Genomic DNA, 9,384 nt, shown 5'->3' with positions numbered 1-9,384 from the left:
AAAAAAAATATATAATCCACTTCTTATATTATAAATTTCTGCATATAGAATTAAAGGATAATTTAATAGTCTCATAAATCAACTTATAAATTAATTTTTTCTTTCATTTCGAAAATCTATACATTTTAAATATTCACCAAATCATTTAATATATAGTCTCCACACAATAAATTAAAATATCAGCTGTCCTATTTAGTTCTTGTTCTAAACTCAATTTCAGTCACCTATGAACTCATATGATTTAATAATATTATCCAATTTGAAATTATATTGCTACTTAATTATAACCAAAAATACTTTCCAAATTAATTTTTTTTTTCTCACCAAAAATTATTTATTTTATCAACCATTTCAATTCTCTTTTCCTTCACGTTTTTATTGCAAAATTAAAGGTAAAAAAAAATTCAATATCTTTCTCCTTATAAAAAAAATATTTTAGCATCCTAGATATATTATTTGCAAATCATCGCCCTTTTAAGACACCCCCTTTATTTTAATGAACATTTTTTCTCGCATAATATTTATCGTAAATCTTAATCTCGAGTGAATATATTTTTCTCTCTTGGAGCCTATTCATTTTGTTTTATTATTTTCTCCTTCGCCTCCGATTTGTTATTTTAAACCATTAATACTCACCTCACTCCTTTTTTTTGCACCGCATTTGGCTTTTTTTTCCAACGTTTATTTTTTTTAAAAAATTGCTATCTCTCCTTGTGAACTCGAACGCTTTATTATTTTGAAAAAAACTATTTTAGCTTCGCACCATATTCATATAAAAATATTTTTTCTAGCATTTGCCATTTTCTCTTTTTTATTTATATTCAACGTTATTTCGTAATATTATTCTATACTTTCGCCGCTACATTAGTTTTCGCACTCGTTAATTTAAAATGCTCACTCTCGTTAATTTATAATGTTGGCTCCTACAGAAATTAATATACCTAAGCGCATTAATATACTGTTCTCGTTATTCATTATCACACTATTCATTGAAATTTCTAAATATTTGTCTCGCACGATGATTTTCATTATTTTAAAAAGGTACAACGCTCATTTCTAAACTCGAAACCAATATAACTCCACTCTCATTATATCCCTCGTCGTTGTTATATTTTTTTGTGCAAAATATATCATTATTCCTTCACAGATTGGTCGCTAAAATACCGTTCTTCTCTATGAAAACCAAACACTTTTAAAATTTACATCTCTTTCCCCTTTGAGCTCTAACTTTCGACAGAATTCTAAATTTCTCTACATATTTTCACTCAGATTTTTATTTTTCACTATTAATATAAATATCTCCCACACGTGGTATAATCAGTAGCGTTTCTACTTTATTGTTGGCACCATGAATTTAATATAATCATACCATCTGTATGAGAGTTTAGCGTCAGAAGCTCCTGATTCCTTGCCCTCATACATATTTACCTTAAACTAATGTATGATAAACCATCTAATACTAATATAGAATTCTTACGGTCCATTAAGGTACAAAATTTTTTAGTAACCTTATAATCTCAATTTTTAAAATTATAATAATATCAATTAATGTAGCCTAAAATTATATAAATATAAATTAATATATTCGAAAATTATATAAAATATCATTTAATATATTCTAAAATTATATAAATATCAAATATATTCTAAATTATGTAATATCAATTAATATATTCTAAATGATATAATATCAATTAAAATATGAAATAAATCATACTTATAATTTTGTATCCATTTTCAAATTTTAGCGCAAAATTAAAAAAGTATAGAAAAATCAAACAAGTTTGCTTTTTTATTAACGCTTGCCATAAAAAAATCCAACTTTTCCTCTACCATCTAAATGCATTATTAGTTTTAAAACGGAGCGTTGCAACGCTCAATTTATGCACACTATAACGCGCCATCATCCCACATTAAAGGGATTTGGCTCTGGAACTTTAAAATAAAATCCTAGATACGCCAATGAACGGGGACATTTTGTATTATCAGATTAACCACCTTATGAAATATACAAGAAATTCTGAATAGTTCAATATTTTTCATAAACCCAAACAAGTCCTTACCAGCCTGACCCCTACCGCTAAATCGGTATTTATCCTATTTACTGAACCTAAACAGAATTTGAATGGTGAAAGTTTAACTGACTTGAATCTGTACTGAGCCTCTAGAAAGGTTAATGAACCGGGTTGAGACTTTTAATATTTGCTGTTTTAAAGATATCAATCGATTTTGATTGGTTATTATCAGCTACCATTTTAAATCTTTTTGTAATTAACTATTTGACGTGTTAACTACCCAAGTTAACACTTAGTGCCTCAACCATAGACGATTTTACTTTTAGATATATTTTGCAGAACCGATAAGATTATTTTACGAACTGATCCTAAAATTTAAACTGTTATTTTTAGCTGAACCAGAATCTAAACAGAACCGATATTTGTTACAGTTCTGATCATTGATTAATCCTCTATCTGTCATCCTAAATATCTCATTCAAGTCAAAGATATATAAAAATTTGGATACCGCCAATATAACATTCGAGTATACAATTCCCCTTTCCACCCCCTCATTTATTTTTGGAAAATTGAATAAGATCTCCATATATGTCGTATAATATGGAATCCATCTGGTTTCGGTATCCCTCAAATTCATATCATTTGAAAGCGATTTTTGAATTTGTAAAATCTGATTTCACTGGAAATGTATTCCAGCTTGTTTAGACTACCCACCCTATAAAATACAAATTTGGCCATAAACATTTGTCATTTTTCCAATTTAATTAAAAATCTATATAAAAACAGATATAAATTAAATGCATTTCGACAGATTTAGTGCCACATTGTCTGAAATCGACAATGTGAGTATTCTGCATATATTTAAGGTCAAATAAGAATTTCAGATTTAAAAATCGCTCTCAGCAAAGGATTTAACATTGAGAATTCAGAAATCTCAATGAATTCCATAACCCAATGCGAATATTATATCTATATTTTTTTTATATGCTATAATATGTTTATTAAACAGGACAAAACACAGATTTTAAAATTTTCGTAAATGTGAAAAAAAAAATTATTTTGTTAACTGTAAAAATATAAAAAAAAGTATATTTTAAACCTTAATTTTATTATAACATTATATAACTTGTCATGAAATAATTTTTTTTAATAAAGTTTATTTTGATAATTATTATAAAATTATGTTAAAAGGTGTAAAATCTTTTTGTAACTTCAAAACAGAAACGGGTTTGGAATAGTATCAACAAATAAACTATAACAAAGTAATATGAAAATGAAAATAATACAAATAAAAATGTAAATTTTTGACATATAACTTACATTAGGCAATATAGTTTGATGATACTTGCTTTGTGTAAACTATAGTAAAAGCAAAGTTGACATGTTTTTTTCCGTTCGAAAATGTTTAAATAATTTTAGATCTCTTTAATCTATTTTTTCATTTCTTTTAACATAAAATAATTTAAATTGCAATGAATTGTCAAAAAAAAATTTGTGTAAATAATTAAAAAAATGTAGGTAATATTCTAGATCATTTTTAACCAATAATGCGCCAGATTGCGTAGAAAACTCCCTCTTTTAACCAATATTTTTTAAATCTATTTATGGTTTTATAAAATTGATTCGAAAAAGAATTTATATTTTATGAATATTAATACAATTAGTAGGAAACACAGGTATTTTCCACTGTTTGGTTTTTTATAACTTACCATTTAAGTTTATTCGATTATTATTAATGGGGTAATGGCATTAGCTCTTAATGCATGCTGCTTATGATTATTTTAATCAAGGCTTGGATTTGATTAATGCTTCCATTCATATTGCAAGCTTCATTGCACATTTGTCTGAATATAATCTAACTAGTTATTTTCAATCCCTATTCTTATTTTGTTTTCAATCATATATATTTTTTTTTAAAGATCCATTTATAAAATAGTAAATTATAGATGCAAATGATGAGTAAATAATAATAATACTCCAATAAAAAAACTATACTATAAAAAATTTTAAGACACAATAATTAAATAAATGAAAAAATAGGAAATAGTTAGTCATACTCCGAGCTTCATTTCCAAATGAACAAGATTTTCAAAATATTTGATATTATATGTGCGCATTTATTATATTTTTTCTTTTCAGCTATTCCTTCGAATCATGATTCTGGTGTGAGGGAGCAAAAATCAATGCAAGCAAAATCCCCACACATTTTGTGCCCTTATTCCATGTTATAAGGGTGAATCCATAAAGTCTTTACACAATTATCCTGTTTTTAAGTATTTATTATCTCAAATGCAATAATAAATATTGATTATGTCAAAACTGGATGTCATAAAGCTCCATCTTGTCGTATTTGTCTATCAGATAATATGCGAAAAGGCACATTTCACCTTTTTACCAATATACAATGTTTGATATAAGTATATTTGTAAGACAGAAAATTCCAAAGAGAAAATTATAAAACTGTATATACGCGTCGAGGCGAAAATGCAAATTTATAAAATAACCCTACTGAATATATCGAAAGCGTAGTTAGTCATAAACAGAGCAAAATTAACAAAATTTATGCAATATCTTATAATAAATCAACTCAAACAGTTGAGAATTCCCCCGTTTATCAACATGTAAAATGACAAACATAAAATTCAGTTTGATTTTGCAGAAATTAACTATTTGGTTTTCAATTTTGTAGCGGGCTTTAGTTTAGTAATTGTTATTAAATATGATATAAATGTGAGCTAAGTTGTTTTTAATAGGAATTTATTGTTTTTTTCTTTAGGTTATTATTATATAATATCTTGCCACGAATGCACTAAGCTACCAGTCTATAGTTCCAGATAAATTAGGTTAGGAAGAAGTTCTATCTTCTACTTCTAATCTCTTCCATTTATATACTTACATTTTATTACTATATTATCTTTATCTTGGGCTTGAATGTCTGCCAAGAAAAAATAGGAAAAATAAAGAATAAAACTATTCATTTGTTTACGAAAAGAAAAATTATAATTATGCCCTCATTTTCTTTTGGTAATCATTCCCGGACTTAATAATGGAAGATTAAATATAAACAGGGACCTGAAACAAAGGCATTGCGCGGTGGTGCTAATATAAATTTAAGTGTCAAAAAACCCTCTTAAGACAAATTTTGCAATATTATCTATTCATTTTAAATATTTTTATAAACAGTTATAATAAAATTTTTATTTAAATTTATATTTTTGGAACATTTCAGAACTGTTCCGAGAAAGTTCTTAAAATAACTGTTCCCGTTTCGTTGTCGTTCCATAATTTTCTCCAATTTCCGTTCTCGGAACATATCCGAAAAGTTCAATTCTATCTCCCTGGATACAATTAATAAAGAGGAATGAATATAAATTTATATTTAAAAAAAATATTGAATATAGTTTCATTTGTTTAAAATATCGCTATTTAAATTGATATCTAGTATTATATTAATATATACAGAGAATGGCAGTGATTAAATCTATATACAACCATGAAGTGATATTTGATAAGATTAAGGATTACAGAATATAGATATGCAAATGAAAGTAATAAGTTACATGATATTAATTAATACCTATTTCTTTCTTTTCAATGTCTTCTTAAATACTTATTCTGACATAATTCATATCATATTTCTATTTTTTAAGTTATTATGTGATATGATGTAATATGATGTGTATAAATTTATTATATATAAAACTGTATATTTATTGTTCGCTATTTCAACATGATCCTATTGCAAATAATGTAATTAATACATTAATAATGAATGACATAAGAATACAATATTAATTAAAATATAATTAATCTTATAATTTTGAGACTGTTCTATTATCCCTAAATTGAGAATTTATAGTAAAAAAATTTAATTAATCAAATAGGTAATAATCCCATATTTTTTATCTTATAAATATTGAGTATATAATAATATTATCGGAGAGACGTTCGTTCTAATATTAATTTTCTTTTATATAATAATTCTTTAAAAATATAATAAAGTAAAATATTTTACAATAATTCTTCAAAATATCTGTGACTGAAACTAGTTACTCCAAATATAAATTAATATATATGGACACACTCTTAAAATGGAGGTATCATTTTATGTTCCATAAAAATAGCATATATAATATTATGCTCAGATTATTTATTTTATTGGGTCTACCTGTTCTAGAATCTTTGGGACAGCATAATTTATAGAAAATTTAAGCTGTTCAGGCTAGTTTAGTTAAAAGGAAATATATTTTCATTTTATTAACAATTTTACTGATTTTTGAATAACGATGGTCTGCTATAAATTTGACGTATTACTACAATATTCATCAATTACAGAATGCATTAAAATATTGTTTACAAAATATTTTTCATGCAAATGACAAAGCATGTAACGCCTTTAATCAAATTATTGAAATCAACCTACGTTTTATCACGGAAGAAAATCATTAGTATATGCACACGTAAATGATATAGTTAGAATACAGGGATTCGAACCCGTACCCGGGAGAAGAAAACCCGGGTTTTTGAAAAGAACCAGAACCGAACATGAACCCTGTTTATAAAATTTTCAAAACCCCGAACTAAACCTAAGAATTTTATTTGAACCCGGGTTCAACCTGGTTCAGTGTATTGTTTAAAATCATATAATATATTTGTATAATTGTAAATACAAATATTAATAATTTAATTGAGATTTTATATTTTCAAATTTCCAATAAAGTGGAATGTTAATATATTTTAAACAACTTAATTCATTTACGCCATTTTTAAATTTTTTTTAAATACTCAAAGTTTCTTATTGGAATGTTAATAAATTTTAAACAATTAAATTCATTTACGCCATATTTTTAACTTTTTACTTATTCTCAAAGATTAGAAAGTGAACAAGTCAAAGTTAGAATTAATATATTATTAGATATTGTTAATTTAAAAAAATCTAACTTAAAAATTGTTAAACAAAGATATAGGGCAGTTTTTGTAAACTTTTGTATTTTTAACTATATTTTGCCTATAAATAAAATAAAAAATTTATTTTTTTTACCAAATTTATGTCTAGTTTTTTAATTATGATTTAAATATATAATTTTTTTTTTATCAATTCAAAAAATCTTAAACCCGAGCTGAACCCGAAACCAAACCCGGGTTCAAAAATATTTCCCTGAACCGAACCCGAGCTAAAATTTTGATGGTATCATTTTAATTGTAGGAATTAGCGAATTAGGAATAGAAGTATCTTTATTAAATCAAACAACGGTAAATTTCCAATAAAATAATTTTGAATAAAAATTATATCACTAATGTAAAATAATATCAACTTAACGTTGTTTGTTTACAGAATATTAAATCATCGTAAAAAATAATTCTGCATTCTAAAAAAAAAATTGTAAGGGGGGAGCTCACGAAAATTATTTGGAGAGGGGGGGGGAGCATGATTGGGTAAACTATTCATAAATGTATTTTAATTACAAATTATACTAATCGACTTTCCAAAAGAAAGTTTTAATACTAAAGGCTCCTATTTTCCATTTCAAAAATTAATCAGAACTACAAATTATTTATTAAAAACCTACAATAAATTACAATTAGTATATAGTTACTCGTTTATACTAATGGACTTTCCAAAAGAAAGTTTTAATACTAAGAGCTCCTATTTTCCATTTCAAAAATACTCAGAACTACAAGTTATTTTTTAAAACCTACAATAAATTATAAATTCAGTATAGATCTGAGAAACTGATAAAGATAATATATATTTGTAGAAGCTTATTTTTGTTTTTATATTGTAGGATTTAATATACATTATATTTCTTTTTTATAAAAATTTAATAATAATTATTTTTCAAATAAATTGATTTTTGAAAATTCTGTCGATTAGATGTGGATAACAATGCTGATCAGAATAGACGTTCCAGGGAAAAGCATGCAAGACAACTCAGAGCTTGGGGGGGGGGGCTAAAAATAAGATAATGAAACCGGGTCGGGCTATAATTAAATTTTTAAAAAATTTTTAAGTTTCAGGAGTATTTTTTTTTTAAATTGGACCTTATCAGAATCAGATTTAAAAAATTTATTTTCGTTTCGCTTCTTTTATGCAAAATGATAAGATTTAAATCTCTCTGAAATTGGGGACACCGCAAATAATAATATTTATTTTATCCAAAAATGCGATTAATTATAAAAAAAATAGTAAGAATATATTAAAGATAACATATATTATAATATAAAAAACATGTAGGCTATTTTAAAAAAAATTTTAAAAACCATATTAAATTTTAAAAAAATATAAGGCTAGAAATAACAATGATTTATTTTTTTTAAAAAAAATAAAAGAAAGCTCTTATTGAGATCCGAGGAAACTTAAATATTTGCCTAGAAACATAGCTACTTGTATTGATTGTAAATAAAATTTTAAAAGAGGAAAAATCTTTTTCTAAAATCTTAAAAAAATCATGGCCTAGACTTAAGGACCATTGGAAGAAATAACTATAGAGATAAGAAGATCTAGAAGGTCTTGGTATTTTATAATTTTTGATTGTACTAATCAGGTTAATTTTTGGGTTAGAAGGAGAACTGGGAGTCACGGGTGAAATCCCATAAGGTATTTTCCTCTAGACCAAGAAATATTGGTAAGGCGATCTAGTCTTTTTTATCAGACAGGGATAAGCGAACGGTTAGAAGAGATTAGGGTAGTTAGCCAAACCTAATTTATTCGAGATTATAATGTTAATAACTCTGTTGAAACTGAACCGCCCTTTAGATAATAAACAACTTAGACCATGCTTGCCCTTTCGATCGAAATATATCCCGCACCCTTTACATTTATGGGTAGATATAGGTCGCAGCCTAATCTATACCCTAGGGTAACTCAGCTTCTGATAGAAGATGGTGAAGACTATACACTAGAAAAGCTTCGCGTCATTCGTGACCCGAGTAGAAGGGCTCAAGATCTAAAAATAAATTCAAATTTGGGGACAAAAGTTGAATTTCGAAAATAAAAAGTCCCAGGTATTGGTTCCAGAATAATTGATTATTTTATCATCAACATACGTAAGAGCATCTAATTCAATATCATTTTGGCAGCCAACAAGGAACATATGGTTAAGTGCAATTCTGGGTAAATTGTGAATATAGTTATAAAAAAACCTTATTGGACAATTATATTATCTCATTTTTTATTTCGTAGTATATAAATAATAAAGCTCAATAGTAAAGGCTGGATAGCGTTACTAAGATGGCGGAATTAGCAACCTAAGCAAGTTATTAAAAAAATGCCTTAAATTATTTATTTAATCCATTTAAGATGGAATAAAAAATGTTAAACAATTCGAAGAAGATATTTTAAACTTCAATAAAGATTTTCCTAGTCTTG

General features: G+C 25.9%; 1 protein-coding gene across 1 annotated transcript in view; it reads left to right on the top strand.

Moving 5' to 3' along the window:
* The first annotated feature begins 385 nt into the window (after nt 1–385).
* LOC135930571 (uncharacterized) overlaps nt 386–9,384 on the top strand; it is a 26,616-nt gene continuing 17,617 nt past the window's right edge. Inside the window, exon 1 of the mRNA XM_065467402.1 lies at nt 386–392. The gene's annotated coding sequence lies outside the window, so the exon portion shown is untranslated. The remainder of the gene's footprint in view (nt 393–9,384) is intronic.

Source organism: Gordionus sp. m RMFG-2023, chromosome 5 (genome assembly GCF_954871325.1).
Source record: "Gordionus sp. m RMFG-2023 chromosome 5, tfGorSpeb1-WG-v2, whole genome shotgun sequence".
NCBI classification, from domain to species: domain Eukaryota; kingdom Metazoa; phylum Nematomorpha; class Gordioida; order Chordodea; family Parachordodidae; genus Gordionus; species Gordionus sp. m RMFG-2023.
Note: the sequence above shows the minus strand (reverse complement) of the source record. Positions and strands in the feature narration are given on the sequence as shown.